The sequence below is a fragment of the Cervus canadensis genome, chromosome 12 (assembly GCF_019320065.1).
Source record: "Cervus canadensis isolate Bull #8, Minnesota chromosome 12, ASM1932006v1, whole genome shotgun sequence".
Lineage (NCBI taxonomy): Eukaryota > Metazoa > Chordata > Mammalia > Artiodactyla > Cervidae > Cervus > Cervus canadensis.
The window spans coordinates 43,978,822-43,997,935 of record NC_057397.1 but is presented as its reverse complement, the minus strand read 5'-3'; the positions used below and the strand labels follow the sequence as shown (position 1 = coordinate 43,997,935).

At 39.6% G+C, this 19,114-nt stretch overlaps 1 protein-coding gene across 1 annotated transcript in view; it reads right to left on the bottom strand.

The window, feature by feature from the left end:
- The window catches only part of EXT1 (exostosin glycosyltransferase 1), a 308,538-nt gene that overhangs the window by 275,926 nt on the left and 13,498 nt on the right, over positions 1 to 19,114 (bottom strand). The gene's annotated exons all lie outside the window — the stretch shown is intronic.

The window sequence follows — 19,114 nt, the reverse complement described above, 5'->3', positions numbered from 1 at the left end:
CTTTCTGATCTTACTGTTTGTCTATTGAAGGGTGAAGGGCATTTAATTACATTTTTAAATTTCAATAATAAGCCTTCTGAGGTCAGGAGCACTTTAGGGGGAAAAAAAAAACAACTCAGTCCCAAAGATCATTATGAAAGGCATTTTACATAGTAAACATGTAAGTCATTTTTCTAAAAATGAAGGATGAAGAAGAAAGTAAAGTGAACAAGCAGTGACCTCTGGTTACAGTACACATCATCACATCAAACCAGGTGGGAAAAATTTAAATCATTCTTATTCATAAATAGGAAAATGCTGAGGGATGGATGTGTTTAGTTGTCTGTTGTTGTTTTTTTTTAATTAATAATCAGGAAACAAGCACAATACATCTGCCACGACACATCTCCAGAAAAAGACAGCTTAAGAGTTAAGTGAAGGACACAACGAAACATAGATTAGATGTTCAGAACATAAAGAACAGTCCAAATGGATTCAATTCAATGTTAAGAGCCTACTACATGCAAAAATTTGCTGCCAAAACAAGAGTTAGGATCTTAAATTCCAAGAAGAGAATTTTTAGTTGTGCTAAAAGCACGTGCACTTACTGATTCATATTTTTGCTCCAAAAGTTGTCAGATGCTATAAAAATGTTACTTAAAAACTTGTCCCTCATAGTCAAGATTTTTCACAAGTGAAATGAACACCATTAGGTGTCTTGAAGAATCAGGGGAATATTCAAGTCATTCCAAAAAAACCCATTTTCATCAAATCCAATTTTGCATAGGAAAAATAATTTTATGGGTATTAAAGGCAACATACTAAAAACCTAGGGAAATCTAACCTCTCCATCGTAAAAAAACAAAAATGAAAAACTATAATCCAAAGAAACTGAGCAAATGAAAGATACTAATTTTTCCATCATTGTCCACAAGTCTGATGCTAATTTCTCTCTGTGCCTTAAGAGTATTAATTCCTTGAAGTCAGCTTTTTTTGGTAAAGCACAGAATTTCTTTTGATGTTCTAAATGCAGAGAGTTCAAAGGTTAGCCTGCCACTCAACATCATGACTCGTCAAAAATCTGAACAGGAAACCCATTTCTGAACTTTGCCACACAAGGGACTGCCATCCCAAAGGGAGACGGCTGGTCATTGTTCAGCCCGCCGGCGTTTTTGTACTTTACTTAAGGATTTATTCAGAAGGGTGACAATCACCAAGGAGAAACATTCTTTCAGGTACAAAGAATCATGACCATTTCTTCTAACACGTTGTCCCCACTCACTAATTACTTTCTCAACATTCTGGAAGGCTAAAAGGGTCTAGTCAAGTTGAATAGCCCTGGGATTTAGCCTACATTATAGTCTCTCTTGTACTTTACACCCTACAAAAATTAAAAAAAGCAGAACAAAGCATGAGCCACACTGGGCGTGGTGGGGGGAAGAGGGACACATGGGCACAAACAAGGTTTACATGGAAATAAAAAATCCCTTCAGTAGACAGGAAGACGTGAAATGGCTGATGATATAAAAATAGTTTCATTTACAAAAGGTTACCAGGGCCTATAAACCCAGGGACGCCAGGTTTGGACATAAAGTGATTCATTCGTTTAGTCAATGAACATTTACTGTTGCCTTCAGGCACCCTGCTCCAATACTGAGTAAAAAGTAGTCTGTCCCCAAAAAGCTGGAAGCTTCATAGGAAAAAAGAGACCAAGAAACAGATTATTTGAATATAACTATAATACTGCACCAGAAGGGCTAGGAGAAGCAGCAAAAGTAAGGTGCTATGGAGCCCCAAAGAGAGGGGCCTCTAACCAGGATGGTTCAACAAAGGAAGACAAGATGGACTTTCTTAGGGGCAATGTGACAGCTGAGATTTCTTTTTTTTTTTTTCTTAATTTTTGTAATATTATTTATCGGCTACCTAAGGTCTTAGTTGCAGCCTGTGGGATCTTTCTTGGTGGTGCACAGACTCTCTAGTTGTGGTTTATGGGCTTAGTTGCCCTGCGGCATGTGGGATCTTAGTTCCCCGACCAGGAATCGAAGTTGTGTCCCCTGCATCACAAAGCTGGATTATTAACCACTGGACCAACAGGGAAATCCCTATACCTGAGTCTTAAAACAAATAAAGGTGAGCAAAAAATTAGACTGGGATGAGGCAAGTGGCAGATGCTATAGCAGGCCATGGAAACAGCAAATGCTGTGATCTGTACTGAAAACAGGAGTTATCAATGTCTCCTTCATACAGACCTCAGACTGTCACCAAAGCAATGCAGAAAACAGTATGGAGGCATCTCCACTGGTTCAGATCACCTGTGCTTCCTGAGTTATTCAGCTGATAAATGTCACTCACCTGTCAATAGCATTTATCAAAGAGAACTTCAGGCCATCCCAAAATCTGATCAAGTAGCTGTTTCTCTGAAGTCTATGTCATACATTTTTTTCAAGTACTCAGACTTCTATTATCTTCACACCTTTCTTTAGATTCAACATATCAAGTCTGTAAGTTAACAGATGAATTAAAAAATAATAATAATAATAATTGCCTTTTCTTTTACCTCGCCAGAAATTGGATCTGGCCATCAGCAAAACACACTGAAGTTCCGTTGAAGAGGGCCTGATGCAGACTGAAACATTTGTCTTTAAGGGAGATTGTTTTTAATCAAATACTTGCCTTTAAAAAAAAAAAAATCACTTGCTGTTTAAATGGTGTTCTGCAGGCCTTGGGCATAATCAAAAAGAATGAATTTTCCTCTGAAGGTAGTTCTTTTAAAACTCAGACAATGATAATACCTTTGAAAGCACAGGGATTTCTGCCACCAAAAGAACCTGAGCAATGGAAAACTGAAAACTATGTTCTTAAATATATAAAAAGCATCCCCCATATGTAATAACAGGGGCTGGAAAAGGTGTTGGAGCCAAATGGAGAAGTTCATACAATCCCCAGGAAAATCAGGCCGAATTCATAAGGGTACATCCTCCTTTACAAAATAGAGAACCACCTCATACTGTGAGTGGCACCAGAATCCACCGGAAGCCATAGATTTGGATTCTTATCTCGCTTTTCTACTAATTAATGCATCATCCTCTAGGTCTTAGCTTCCTCAGTCTTACCCTTCAATAGATAGATGAGACTACAAGTCTTTTTTTATTTTGGTCCTAAAATTAAATTGATAATGAGTAGTTACTATTCAGCAGGCACTTATCCTGTGTCAGGAACTGTACTAAATGCTTTCAATTCTGTATCTCCTTTAATCTCACAAAGCAACTATAATAAGACATACACTAGAATCCTGTTTTACCAATGAGGAAATAGGGTAGGGGATGGAGGTGAGGTGGGAGATGGGATAATCTTAGTTAAGTAACATGAAAAAAAAAAAAAGATGCCAAGTCAAAATCTCTACCACACCATTTGATATCAAACATGCTTAAACCCAAGCCTTAATCAAAGTTCTAAGTGATACACATAATCAGATTCCAGCTGATTTTTAAAACACATTTTACTAAAAGAAAGAAACATTTGAGCAGTTTTTTACAAAAGATTGACAAATGTAATTCAGTGTTCTTTGGAGTAAAAGGTTCTAACCCCAAATTTCCCACCTAACTCACTTGGATCTATCTCCTAGCAGATGTCTTCTATACAAGTATCTGCTTATAAGGCCAGGTGTGCTTGGGAGGGCAAATCTAGATGGTCACCAAGGATGCCCTGCTTTCATCCCCCTGCTACAGATGAGAAGAGGTATTCAGTGGGCTTTCCTTCCATAAAATGTTTTCATCAATCAGCCCCCAAGGCAGGGAGTGAGGGACTGGGCATCTTAGTGACTGTGGCTCTTCCCTGGCAGTCTTTGCGCTCCTGAGTCCCAGGAGGAGAAAGACTTGGAACGGGGCTTATAAAGAAATCGCAACTGTCATGTAATGAATTGACGCAGGCGTGCTTTTAATAGCCCCATTTAATTGTACAGTCGTATTTTCCGCACAAGCCCTCCCACCACTGATGTATTAACAATCTCTTGCTCTGGCCCCGGGGGAATCCAACTGTTCCATTTTCTCCTCTTTCAGCCCAACGCCTGCACTATTTGCCTTCCTCTTCACACTGTCACAAAGAACAAAACAAAACGCCGTGGCATTTCAGCCAGGTATTACTTAGGTGAATTAAATGACGGCATTTAACTTCCGGGGGAGAGGGGGTAGTTCTTGAAAAGAGGAGTGTGATTAACAGCATAAAAATGATGGAGGGATACCGTCGTAATCCTGGAGACAAGAAACGTTCATTTTCAGTCATTGCTTATTTTTACTTTCTCGGGCTTTATTTCTATTAATTTCATTTTTAAATTTTATTTTTTAATTAAAGTATAGCTGATTTACAATGTTTTGCCAATCTTAGCTGCACACTAAAGTGACTCAGTTATACACATATAGACATTTTCCCCCTATTTTCAGTTATTTCAAAACCATAACATCATCAAGTCCATTATAGAGAACTGAGGGCTAACTCTGACCTCAGATTAAAGCAAGTGGATGGTTTTTCCCACCCTAAGAGAACAAACATAACAGGCTCCAAAATTGCAAAATGTGTTAAAAATAGTGGGTGTCTTAATGGAATCCGTTGTGTCCAGGAGTGTGTTTATTTCTAAGCTGTCACACTATGCACCATAACACAATGCAAAAGGGACAATCTCATGTGATAAAGTCTCCCCATTGTCCTAGGAGGCATTGTTCTTCACACCTGGCGGGAAAAGATGTGCTTCTAAAACTGGAGGCCGTGAGATAACATCTGAAGATTACAACTGGAAATCTTGTGACTTTATTATTTGAAAAATTCTCCATTTTTTCCCCCGGTAAGCGATATCTATCTATTCTTTCTCAATCATACCAATGTGGATAAAACTTTGTAGAAATAAAACCATTATAAAGTCATAGTAAGACTGAGTATGCTAAAACGGAGATTTTATCAGATGCCTACGGTTTCTTTTAGCAAGAAAAGGATGGGCTGATTTTTTAAAATGTAGGTGTCAATGTTCTCTTCAACCAAAAAGTTCCAACTTAACAGACAATGCAACCCAAAACACCATTTGGGGCTAAATGTAATTACAGTATTATATAGTGAACTGACCAGTATGCAATAAAAGTTTTGAAAATCCAATTTTAAGTAACTTTCTCACAAGTTGCCCCTATTCACAGAACCAATGACATGTTGGCTGGTTCTCCCAACTTCATTTTGTAATTTCCCTAGCACATTCTAAAGTTCATCTGAAATTAAAAACAGAGAAGAAAGAATTAAGTTGGTGGTGAGGAAAAGAAGTCTGAAATTTCTGAACAGTGAGACTCGCATGAATGATTAAACTTCTCTTCCAATCAGTTTTTGAATCTGTTACCAGGATATGCAATAGAACACAATACTGATGGTTCAAGAAAGTTTTATACCTCCTTTAGAGCTGACTGGCAAAACCAATCAGTAGTAGAACTGGTAGAGTTTGGGCGATGGAGAGACTGACGTTTCCCTTTATATTATGCTTATAATTGGATAAAATTCCTTCTCAGGACAAAACAATGCCTTTAGCTAAACTCAGAACTTGAGTCATCTAAGGACCAAATTTGAGATCTAAAGACTTTTTTTTTTCCATTTATTTTTATTAGTTGGAGGCTAATTACTTTACTGAGATCTAAAGACTTTTGAATGAGCCTGGCACACAAAAAGCACTTAATAAGTACATATTCAAAGCATGAAAGAATAAATATACAGAACAGTCCTCTCCACAATTAAAGAATCTTTATGGAGAACACTGCACTATCTTCTTCTTATGTGGTCAATCACCCAACAGTCACCATAAGTATTTAATAATCCTGGTTGTCAATGGCAGTCTGGCCCTAATCCATATTTCAAAAACAAAGAATTCAAGAACTAAATCCCAGAGTTACTAGACAGATCTTCTGCCAATGCCCTAGTTGTTGTTACCTCAACACCTCTCTTCCTCACCTAAAAGAGATTAATCAGTTCCTAAAAAGTCTCTCTCACCCTGGTGTTCTCACTGCCCAGCACATAGGAAGCCCAACAGAGGTTTTCTAAACTCAGGAATCAAGCACTAGTTTTTTTGTTCAATGGGTCTCAATAAGAAAAGAGTAAAAGAGGCGCAGGTCTGTATGGAATCTGGAAAGATGGTACAGATGAGCCTGCTTGCAGGGCAGAAACAGAGATGCAGACACAGAGAACAAACACACGGACATGGAGAGGGAAAGAGAGGGAGAGAGGAACTGGAAGATCAGAACTGACATATATATACTACTGTGTGTAAGATACACAGCTGGTGGGAAGCTGCTGCATAATCACAGGGAGCTTAGCTCGGTGCACTGTGATGACCCGCAGGGGTGGGATGGGGAGGAGGTAGGGATGGCATGGTGGGGTGGGAGTGGGAGGGAGGGGACATATGTATGCATACAGCTGATTCACTTTGTTGTCCAGCAAAAACTAACACAATACTGTAACGCAATTACATGCCAAAAAAAAAAAGAAAAGGAAAAGCATAAAAGAGAACATTATCATTCCAGCCTGCTTAAGTCTTGGCTGATGCCTTATCTCTGACCTAATAACCCCATTAAACTGGACTGGGCAGAACATACCTGTCAGTTTGCGGGGGGGGGGGGCGGCGGGGAATCAAAGAAATGTACAAATGACTGGTTTTATAACCCAAGCCTTCCCAGACAAACTCAATGGGGAAGACTCCAAATCCCTGCCTGGGAACCTTGATGAGAACCTAGACCAAGGAAATTATAGGGTTTAGAGAGCAAAGATTCTAACTCTACTGGGCTAGAATAAACAGGTCTTATTCTGTTTATATTATGTTATGGTCTGAAGTGACCATGTTCCAGATGCTACCTGACCCACTGTAAGCCCTCTCATCAGAGTTACTACAAAGCAAACAGTCTGTCCTACCCGCTACAGTCTGAATGTTTGTGTTCCCCAAAATCCATATATTGAAACCTTACCACTAAGGGGATAGAATTAGGAGGTGGGACCTTTGGGGAGGGGAGTCAGTTATTGGGTCAGGGGGGTGGGGCTCTCATGAGTGGGATTAGCACCCTTATAAAAGAGACACCAGACAGATCCCTCATTCCCCCCCACACACCATGTGAGGACACAGCAAGAAGGGGTCAATCTCCCCCCTAGAAAAGGGCTTTCATCAGAACCTAATCATGTTTGTACCCTGATCCCAGATTTCCACCACCACAACTATGAGAAATAAATGTATGGTGTTTGTAAGCTACCCAGGCTGTAGAATTTTGTTAAAGCAGCTTGACCAGATTAAGACACTACCTCTGTACTTGTTACACGGCATCTTGCTCAGGCTTGGCTGTGTGCACATCCATCTTCCTGACCCAACTACAGGCTCAAAGACTGTGGGCATCGGATCTTTGTTCAGCAGTTCTACAAACAAGCAAGAAACTAAACTGGGCATGTTACAGAATTCAGCCATTGTCAAGGTTGCCTGACGGAGCATCAGGGTCACTGGTGATACCTTCAAGACACAGATGCCCAGAACCCCACTCCTTGAGATGCTGAGTCCTTACATAGCAATGTTGTAAAATAGTCCCTGGATGATTCTGAAAGCACACCCCAGGCTGAGATCCAAGGCATGGTGTTAGTTAAGCATTTTCCAGGTTACTGAGCCCAGTCTGAGCTGGGGTCAAATGCTAACCCTATCTTATTCTTTGAGTGATTCTGGGCAAGTCATTTGACAAGTCTAAGCCTCACCATCCTGTAAAATAGAGACTGACCAATACACACCAAGTGAAGCCTTTGCAAGGATAAGTGTGTGTTAAGCATAGTTCCCTCCTGATGATACACTCTTGGTGTTTAATCCATGTCAGGTATTTGGGCTGGGAGTCCAAAGCACAGGGCCTTCTACAACCCACATTGCACCACAATAGATGTAAATTGAAAGGAACTAGGATGAGACTTCATTGCTAACAAAGTACCAATGTTTCAACCACTAGGTATTAGGTATCACCCATTAGCACTTCTCATGCAAATATCTTGTAACAAATTGGTGAAGGGTTAGGAGAAAATGGTTCCGAAAGAGGTGACTGATGTTTAACTTATATCTTCAAGTTAACAAAACAATACTTGGAGGTCAAGATTATACAGTATGGAGACAAGGATGCCGAGGCTGTTAAAATAACCCATAAGTTTCCTTGGTGACGTTGCTTCTCCAAAGGGAACAATGGGAGGAAGGGTGAAGAAAAAGGGTAACACCTTCAGAATTTGGATATTATTGTGTGTCCTCATTTTGTTATTAAAGTCATACACCATACCTTAACTATTACACTATGACAGGCTATACTTTGAGCATCCAACAGAAGCTTCATTAAAAAGTCCAGGTTTCCTTTAGATTTATGGTATTGAAAGGGTTTTTCTCTCTTCTCACTTTCTCTTGCTTTCTTCCTTCCTTCTTCCTTCCCTCCCTCTTCCTCCCTTCCTTCCTTCCTTTCTCTTAGTATTCTTACTAGAGAACATATTACATTCATGGCCTAGTGGAAGACAACATCATTTCTACAATAGAAATCAGTGGGGAAAAATAATTTGCTTAATAGACATTCACTTACTGCAAACTTTAATGGAAGGCATCTATTATATAATTGGGAACTAAAAGCCACATTCTCACATACACTTAGCCATTCTATGTTACTCGTGTGTGTATGTGACTTCACTTAGACAAAAAGTGGTGCTTTTACTTAGGTAAAATGGACCTTTTCCATTGCAGAGCATTTAAAAATAAAATGCTTATCTGTCCTGCATTTTCACCACCAACGAATTTTGTCACTGTGTATTCCCCCGATAATCTATCTTAAAGGGACATTTCAAGCAGCAGAAAAATAAAGAATAATATCCCTTAGATGAATCTGACTTGTAAATAAGGAAAGCTATTAAGTGCTTAGTGTTTTGGGTCTACCGTAAACACTATAAATAATCTCAGACTATACAGCTCACTTGACTTTACCCAGGGAGACTTCACTGTTTTGTTAAGGAACAGCACCATATCAGGCCAATTTTCTGGAACCCAACCTTTATCCTTTTAAGAATAAAACAAAATAAAAGGTGGGAGGGGTGAGGCTTTCAATCAACTAAAATAAAGAGGGTAAAAATGCCAGCAATGCGTGTGTAATGTTATGTCTTGTTCATTAGATGGCTAGTTATGGTTGTCAACTACCTAAAATTTTGTGAAAGCACAGAACCAGGTTTTTTTCACACCATCAGTATTTCTATGGAGTTGGAAGTCTCTTTGGATAAACCATTTTAAGACCCAGAGTACAAAAATAATCCATCCTAAAAATGCCTTCTATTCTGAGTTCCTGGCATAAAGCTATTGTGTCCAGTGATTTCATATTATGGCCTTCCACACATAAAGGAAATGCTCTGAATCCTAAGGACTAATTACACATCCCCAGACTTCCTCTTTCCACAGAGCTTTTTAATTGGGTACTTTAAGTTGCCAAGTATGTTCAAAAATGGTATTTCAAATAAGCACGCAAAATAACTGCCGATCTAGAAGTGGAACATCCAACCTCCCCGCTTTGGATAAGGAACTGATGCTCTTATTTAAAGCTATTTGTTTTCCAACAGATGACGACAGAGAAACCAAGTATTAAGCTTATTGAATTCATCCACATTCATAATAATATGAATGTTTTAGTATAATTTCAATGCCAAAAGATAAGGTGAGAAAGGGTTAGAAGTCTAAAATTAGACATCATTACTCAAACTGGACGTAAGTATATGTACTATATAATAGATATATGCACTTTATTACTTCCTGTAAGCAATTAGTTTAATAATAGACAGAATGGGTAACTATTTAGGGGCTTAACTTTGTGGTAGACTCAGGTATTTCTGAAGCCTCCCTTCTCCAATAAAACCCTGGGCTTTGATTCAAGAGAAAGGGGTCGATATCACATACAAGGCTCTGCAACATCACACAACCACATAAAACTGTCACCGTGAAATACTGCACTGCATGATTTTGTTACTGCTTCTTTTATTCTTGCAGCAATGGACACACAACCTCAGAGGATGAATTCACCACTTCAAGGCTCGCACCCAGCACTGGATAGGAACAATAAAAATGGTCTTGGGAACAGCAGCCCCCAGGGATGTAGGCACTGCCATCCAATATGACAACAGATCCACCTCTGAATTAACAATTTTTATACTTTCCACAATCTGAGGGTTGTTTTCTTTTCTTTCCCTTAGACAGGAGTACTCCTCCATTTCCCAAAAGAAGCCCAACCCCAAAATTAAATCCAATGCTACTAAACCAGTGAGCAAATTTCCATCATCAGATATTCATATACTAAAGCTAATACCTTAGCTTCAGATTATAACTATGGTTTTCAAAATAAATATCAGGTGTTGGCAGGAATCTTTAACCAAGGATCAGAAGATCTGCAAATCCTATCAAAATGTATACAAAAGTTTGATGTGTGCTTTTTTCAAAGGAAGGTTTTAGAATATACAGAGTGGTCTGTGACCCACCCCTCCAAAAAATCAACACCTGATATAAAATTTTTTCTTTAATTATGGGGAAAAATCATAAATAGAGCTATCCCAATTGAACAGAATATTGAACAGGAAGTAAATATTTCCCCTTTTTTAGCCTAACATGTTTACCTAAAGAGAATGTGATGACAAACTTTTGTCATTTACGCCATAACAGAAAAAAAAAAAATGTGTTTAATAAAAGATAAGCTGGATTCATGCATGTAATTGGGAAGTTTTTGTTGTTATTATTGTTATGTATTAATGTACAAAAGGGATTCTTTATAGTATGAGCAGAATTTTAAAAGCTGGTAGAAACAAGCCCATTCTCAGGCTTATAAAACAAGCCTTTACAGATAATTATGTTTTATTACTCTTCATTTTATGGGGATTGTGTTATACAAAACAAATACCAGATGCCTATTTGTTTTATTCATTTCAGGGAGAAAAAAAGAATCTTACAAGCACCTCTGCGAATAGAACTGCTTTTAATTAAACACAATGCACAAGGAGCACATAAAAATTAATACTGTTTGAAGCCAGCAGGTAGAAAGTAAATGTATCACAAAGTAACTGCAAAAGACCCCACTCCCCCCTCCTAGATGAGCTGAGAAAGAAAACATTCCTGGGTTATTACTGGGAAGCTGAAATCAGCAAGCAATACTAGAACAAGGTCATTCATAGGCTTGTTTGGGATAAATTAAGGCCAATATTCATGGAAACAGAAAACCTAGAGGTGAGGGGGTGGGGGGTAGTCTTTTAATAGTACCTGTATTAAACCATACCCCACATTACTCTCCTTCTTGAAATCAGGCAGGTCTGCTCTGACCCATTTGGGTAAAGCTGTTGAGGTGGAATGAAACAGGTTCATTTCTGCTCCATCAGAAAAATGCAAAGTGATTTTTGGCATGGTTCTTAGTCTGCAAACACCACAGAAGGACATGTCAAACACTGGCTGCTATCTGATTAATACAGTCATGCTTAAGGGGGGAAAAAAGTAGGGGGGAGACAGAGAAAAGAACAGCCACACTAAAATTTGACAGTTTCTTCCTGACCCCAAAGACATAAATCATATCTGTTCAACTGTCAGTTCTAATCAGAAAGTGAAAACTCAGCATGCAGCATTTTAGTCCCACAATGAGAAACATTTAACTTTTTTTTTTCCATTTGCTTTTGCTTTGTTTGCTTTTGATCAAATCAGAGTAAGACCCACTCCCTACCCTAGTCTCAGACTTTTGATATCATCTAACCAGTTATGATTTGTACTCACTTGTGCCAAGAGGGAAAATAAACAGACATTTTGAAAGTACTATGTGAAGTAGTGCTAAAACCCTTTTCCAAATTACATTTATTTAAGGGCCCACACCCTAAATTTCACTGTCTGCAACTCTGAATCTCAGAGTAGTCCCAATTTCTGTGAAAGCATTTCTTTATTCCTGTACATAAGACTTAACGTTTTTTCAGTTAGCAGACGTTGGTCCTTCAGTTAAATCGACACACTAAACTGCATTATTTTTGTGTTTTAAAAAGCAATTAAAATCCTAAGGCTTTTTAACCTTTAAAATAGATTTTTAATCAGGCATAGGCAATTGAAGAAAATACACCACTTAAGCTACTAAACTAGTTATCCCTACCCTCCCCCCCCAAAAAAGCACTCATTTTGCTAGAAGTATACTTAGTGTACCTCTTTTTCTTAGACCAAGAATGGAGACTAAATATACAGGAAGACAGACTAAGATCAGGATTCAAATGCCATACTTGATACTCTGCTGTAACCTAAATAAGAATTATTTTCACAATGGAATACCATATAGCTATTAAAACGAGGGAGAGATTTGTATGTACTGACATGTAACAGTGCTTGATGTATAATTCAATGATTAAAAAAAATTACAAAGGAGGAGACTCTGTGTGTGTGTGTGTAAAATAATCCTATTTTCAAGAAAATAAATAATATGCTATATGCCTCAAAAACAGGATATATACACTCAACAGTTCACGATGACATATGGGTGCATTACAGGTAAGTTTCACTTTCTGTAGCATCTGAACTTTGAACAGTGCTCAAATATTAGTTCTGCAATCTGCAATCGTAATTAAATAACTTTTTTTCTCAAACACTCACTGGATTGTGGTTTACGCTATTATACCTTTGGGTGGCTCTATCTTGAAAGTTAAATGTAAACTCCAGCTTCTGAGATAAGAACCCTTAAGAGTTAGAACAGCTTGATTTGAATGGCAATAAAAGGGGTGACGTAGGATAAGGGAATTAGGGAACAGGAAGAGAGAGAGAGAGAGAGAGAATGTGTGTGTGTGCGCGCGTGTGTGTGTGTGTGTGTATGCGTGTGCACACAACCCTCACAGTAAGGCGGGAGGGTTACTAAAAAAAAATGAACTAAAGAACTAAAAAGAAGCAGCAGAGAGTAGGGTGGGTGACTCAAGACTAGAGGGAGGGTTTTCGTGAACAGCCACAAAGAAATGCCTCTGACAGTTCCTGGTTAACAGCCCCAGAGGACCCAGGAAAAAAGAGGTGTGTAAAACCCATCCTTTTCAAAAGGCAGTGGGAGATGACAGGAACTGCTCCGCAGAGAAGTGAGTGGCAACGGAAGGCCTGGAAGAAAAGAATGAGGTAGCCTAGAGAGGAACCCTGGAAGCTGAAAGCCCCCCTGCGGGAAACGGCCCCAGGTGCATGAGGCCACAGAACTGCACCCCTCGGCCTTCCGTGTACGGTCTCTGAGATGGGATCAGAGTCCACAAAGGCTGACGCACCAAGAGTGGTTGGCTCGGCACGGCAGGCGGTGCCCCATTCATTAGCAGACAGTGGGGATGGAGATTCTGGTCCCAGCAGCACGGTTGGTCCCTTTCTCGGAGGGGGCAGTAGAAATACCAAAGGAGTGGGCAGAGGCTTCTCCTGTGGAGCTGTTAGGAAAGTCCACTACACCTCCCTACAAGGACTTCTCTCTCCCGGCCTGCCCTCCGGGAGGAAGCGAACTTTGAAGCGATAGAAACTGTGCCTGGCCAAGAACCGAGGCCTCAGACAACACAGTGCAGCTCAAGGGCCATAAAGCAGGCTTTTCAGGATATTACAGAATTACGACCGGGAACCTGCTCGTAGCTAAAATGACAGTCAGAGACACAAGTTATTTCAAAGCTGCAAATCATCTGATTTTGCTGAATCTCTAACATCATAGGGCTTCCCTTGTGGCTCAGCTGGTAAAGAATCCACCAGCAATGCAGGAGACCCGGTTCGATCCCTGGGTCAGGAAGATCCCCTGGTGAAAGGAATGGCTACCCACTCCAGCATTCTTCTTGCCTGGAGAATTCCATGGACAGAGGAATCTGGCAGGTTACAGTCCATGGGGTCACAAACAGTTGGACACAACTGAGCAACTAACACTGACTATACTGAACCTAATGTGGGGTGGGGGGGGCAAAGGAGGGGGGTCTTCTAAACTTACTTTTTCTATTCAATATCCCCTTCGGGTTGCTTATTCCAAACAAAATGAAAGAGTTCTATTAAGTTCCAAAAGTCTTTCTTTCCACATTTATAGGTCACCATGGCCAAAAGATACTCATTGGACAAATATTTCTAGAGGAGCTACTATATGTTCAGCACTGTGTTAAAACCAGGAAAACAGATGAAAAACAAATCCACAAGTCTAAAGATAAAACTTATGATTTAAGTCTTACTTAAGCCCAAGTAGAATACAAAGTATGAAACCTCCAAATAACTTTGTGATCAAAAGATGTCTGGAGGGAAATGGTAGAGAGAGAGCCTATTACGGTTACTTTTCCACCATGAAATGAGGTGCTATGTACTTGGATCCCAGTAAATTTTTTGGCCCCCTTAATCTGTATTTGAAAAAGACAGATACTAAAGCAAAATTAAACTAAAAAACAGTATTTTTTTAAAAGACAAAAAATTCCAGTATATACACCATAGTCTTACCTTCATCTGTTTGGGTTCTGGAATTTCTAGAGCAAAGAAAGGACTTCAGTGGGCTAATCAAACGCAGTTAGGATTTAACTAAGTACCTGGCAAGTCAGCTGCTTAAGTGGGGGGTGAACTCTGGGGGCACAAAGGAAAAGGAACTAGCTTTACCCAGGTATACACCTAGAAAGACAAAATAGGTATCTAGGGAGACAAAACATAAATAATTACAACGCACAGTAGAATGATGTAAGGTTTAAAACTGCCCCAATCTAAATTCTGGAACTTCCCCAGGCCGGATGACAGGACATTAAAGAGGTCCCTCAAAGCTTGCAGACCTCTAAAATTATACAGGGTGAGAAAACAGAGTGGGGAGGAAACTTCAGAGAGTACGTCCACACGTGATGGAAACAGGCCCCGAGGTTACCACCTCATCGGCTGTGTGTGGACAGAGCAATGCTTAATCCAGGCTTCTGCTGATGAGGCTGGTGATAACCAGGGAATGCCCTGGGCCTGTTGATTTATGCTCCACTATCTGAAAGATCACTCGGCCACTTTTCTACCCCCTCAAGGGGAACTTAAATGACAGGCTTCAAATGACAGGTCTTACACCAGTCCTGAACCAAGGAGCAGACTGAGAAAGCTGCTGTACCTGCGAATTCCAAAAGCGAGTATCTTAGACATTAAAAGACATGTCAAAAATTCCAATTAATTCACCTCATCTAATTAAATGAGTTAACTGGAAATACAAAATGATCGTTTTATCTCAACTACTACCTAAATCTGCAAGTCAGCTTACTGGGAGAAAGAAAAGCAGTTTTTATTTTGTGGGGAAGAGATGAGCGAACTGTAGGACAAGGACAAGGAGACAAAAAAAAAAGTTCCCGATTCTTGAACAGAAAACAATATGCAACACTGACCCAATATTATTCCCAGAAAAAAAAAATGACTAAATATTTCCTCCACATACAAACACACACAAGATTAGAGTCGCTATTATGAATAAAATACACACCTGCTTATTCTCTGCAGCCAAGCACTATCGTGTTGGAGATGACGGCGGAAGGTCCCACTTACACTTAATGGACTGTCCCTAGAGTTTCTTTTACAAAAGCTGATGTTAAAGAACACTCTATAGGATTCTGTGATTTACAACAAGGATATGATCCTGTTCTTTTGGGGGAGGGGAGAAGTAATAAAGTGCCAAGGGATGAGGTGCGGCCCGTGTGGTACATCTTAATCACACAGTCAGGCCCGCTTCAGTATGGAATAAAGTAGGAATCAGATCACATCTGGATTTGCTGGCAGAAATGGTTATTTCAGAACGGCTCCTACCACGTGTTTGTTCATAACTGCAGCTGTGTCTCCCAAGAGAAAGAATGAAAATATAAATTACGATGTGTCTGAACCCTCCCAGATCTTCAGAACACAGGCTAAAATTTCCTCCCCAATGTTCACCCTGACTGCAATTACAAGTTTGTCATCAAGGGTAGGTACAGCACTGCTTTAACTTAGCACGCAGAAAGGGTCCAGAGGTCTGGTTCCTGCTGCAGCTGATAATGCCTTCCTAAAGAAAAGCCATCAATTGTTAACTATCATGCAAATTTGGGAAAGTAGAAAGTTATTCACTGTTATTGCTTCCTGATTTGCTAAGTAGCCCATCATGAGGGGACTGCGCCTTCATCTACTTGAATTGAGAGAGAAGAAAAAAGAAAAAAAGAGTATTATCTTCTCTGTCTCAAGCAGGTTTAGCTCAGAAAGTCATTTCAGGTGATGCCACTGGCAAGTCTGCCACTGTTTTACTGCCTTTTCAAAAAGCAGGAACAATGGATGGAAGCGGGGGTTGGGGGAGAATGGATACGTGTATATGTATGATTGGATCATTCTGCCGTGCACTAGAAACTATCAGAACATTGTTAATCGGCTATACTCCAGTAAGAAGTAAAAAGTTTAAATAAGAAAAAAAGGAGGCAGGAACAAGAAGATTCATGTCATTGCTCAGCTTCACAGAATGGGTGGGAAGCATGATGTGTACATTTGTAAAAGAAAAAAAAAATGTCTAAGGCATTAAGTCATATTAATGATCTGCATCCTTGGTGAAACAACTTCTGGGAAATGAAAATCTATTGTATTTTGGCAACAGTTACAACAGGTGGTTGGAATTCTGGGCACTTGCCAAACCACCTAAAACTTCTATATGACTAGCAAGCTACTGTATCACATTGCAGGTTACAGTGAGACTGAGCTATAAACAGAGCCAATGGAAGAAATGAAAGGGATGATAAATAGACACAAGCGGTAAATCGGAAGCTCTACAAGACAAACATGATTTAATGGCACAGGAAGATTAATGACAGTAACAATGGTTACTGATCGCTTACTGTGTAAGCATTGTTCTAAGCATCTTATGTGTAATATTCACTTAGTCCTCACAGTCACAACCCTATGAAGTAGGAGTTATTATCATCCTCATGTTATAAGTGAAGAAATGGGAGGAAAGAAGTCACCCAGGGTTTCATGGCTGGTGGCAGGACTACCATTCAAATTCAAGCCCCTGGTTTCCAGAGCACAAGTGCATGACCTCCGTGCCATACGGTCACACCCCTGGAAGTCAAGAGGCAGGTGCTTCATTCCCTATTCTGTCACAACCAGCCACATGACCTTGGGCAAATTGCCCAACTTCCCTGGACCTCTACTTCCTTATCTGTATAATACAACAGTTACATCAGATCTTTAAGATCATGCCAGTGATCTTATTTCTCCTCCTTCCAGATAAAACTGACACCACGATAGCATGACGATAGCATGATGGAACACCAGGCTCCTCTGCTCAGATGAAAAGACAGATGCGAAGACATACGGATGTGTGTACAGACAGACCCGACAGCTCCAATCAGGGATGGACTCACAGGACTCTATGCAAGAACACCAGTAAAGGGAAACCTGAGGACCCAGCGAGGCCCAAAGTGCTACCAACACCCCCAGAATATCTACTTCATACTTGGAATTTAAGAGCACTTAATCTCTTAGCTTATTTTTATAGACACTTTAGATTTATTCTGACAGCATCATTTACAGTAGCCAAGACACAGAAACAACCTAAGGACAGATCAAGGAAATGTGGTTCATATACACAATGGAATATTATTCAGCCATAAGGAAGAGGGAGATCTTGCCATTTGCGACAACACAGATAGATCTTGAGGGTATTATGGCAGGTGAAATAAGTCAGAAAAAGACAACTACCATATGAATACCACTTGTGAATGAAAAGTTGGTCAAAAAGTACAAACTTTCAGTTTTAAGATAAATGGTCCTGGGGATATAATGTATAGCATGGTGTCTAGAGTTAACAACACTGTAACGTATGTTTGAAAGCTCTTAAGAGAGTAAGTCTTAAAATTTCTCAGCACAAGAAAAAAAATTTGTAAAAATGTATGGTGATGGATGTTCACTAAACTTACTGTAGTAACCGTTTCACAACATATACATATTGCTAATATATAGGTGGATTTCCCTGGTAGCTTAGATGGTAAAGAATCTGCCTGCAATGCAGGAAATCCAGGTTTGATCCTTGCATTGGGAATATCCCCTGGAGAAGGGAACGGCTACCCACTTCAGTGTTCTTGCCTAGAGAATTCCATGGACAGAGGAGCCTGGCACAATAGGTATATATATAATATTCTACAATATATCTATATGTATCATCATTTGGCAATATATATGATAAATACATATATATGTATATGTAAAATCATTATGATGTACACCTAAAACTAACACAATGTTATATGTCAATTATATCTCTATTTTTCAAAAAGGTCTATTTTGATATTCCATCTTTGTTATTCTCTTTTCAGAGAAGGCAATGGCACCCCACTCCAGTACTCTTGCCTGGAAAATCCCATTGATGGAGGAGCCTGGTAGGCTGCAGTCTACCGGGTCACTAAGAGTCAGACATGACTGAGGACTTCACTTTCACTTTTCACTTTCATGCATTGGAGAAGGAAATGGCAACCCACTCCAGTGTTCTTGCCTGGAGAATTCTAGGGATTGGGGGAGCCTGGTGGGCTGCCGACTATGGGGTTGCACAGAGTCGGACACGACTGAAGCGACTTAGCAGCAGCAGCAGCATTCTCTTTTACCCTATTTGGGTCACTCCTTAGAGGCAGGTAAATCTAAAACAAGTGGAGGAAAATACTACTCCTTCTCTGAACTTTACTAAACATTTAGGTACTTAAATTTTATCTTCATATAGAATACTGTTCAATTTTTTAAAAAACATGCAATATAGCTCTACAATCTAAATACAGAGCATATTATACATTTCCAGTCTCTGAATCAGTAAAAGACTGACGACCCTACACTTACAGATTTGCAAGATTACACTTGCAATGCTTAAAAATGCAGTTATCATAAAAGGTGTTGCTTAAAGGTAGCTTTTTTAATGCAGTGTGACTTTTAAAGGAGCGTGAGGCATTTAAGAAATGATGTCTTCAAGAAAAATTTATTCTCTGTTGCTCAGTAAAGCTGAAGCATCTCGGTATTAGATCCGTTCTGATTAGATTTTCAGATTGCTTCAGATATACAGACCTAGAAATCATTTTGGAAAATGACCTTCCCAAGCTTTGTAAAAACATAAAACATAATTCATATTTAATCAAGTGTCATATG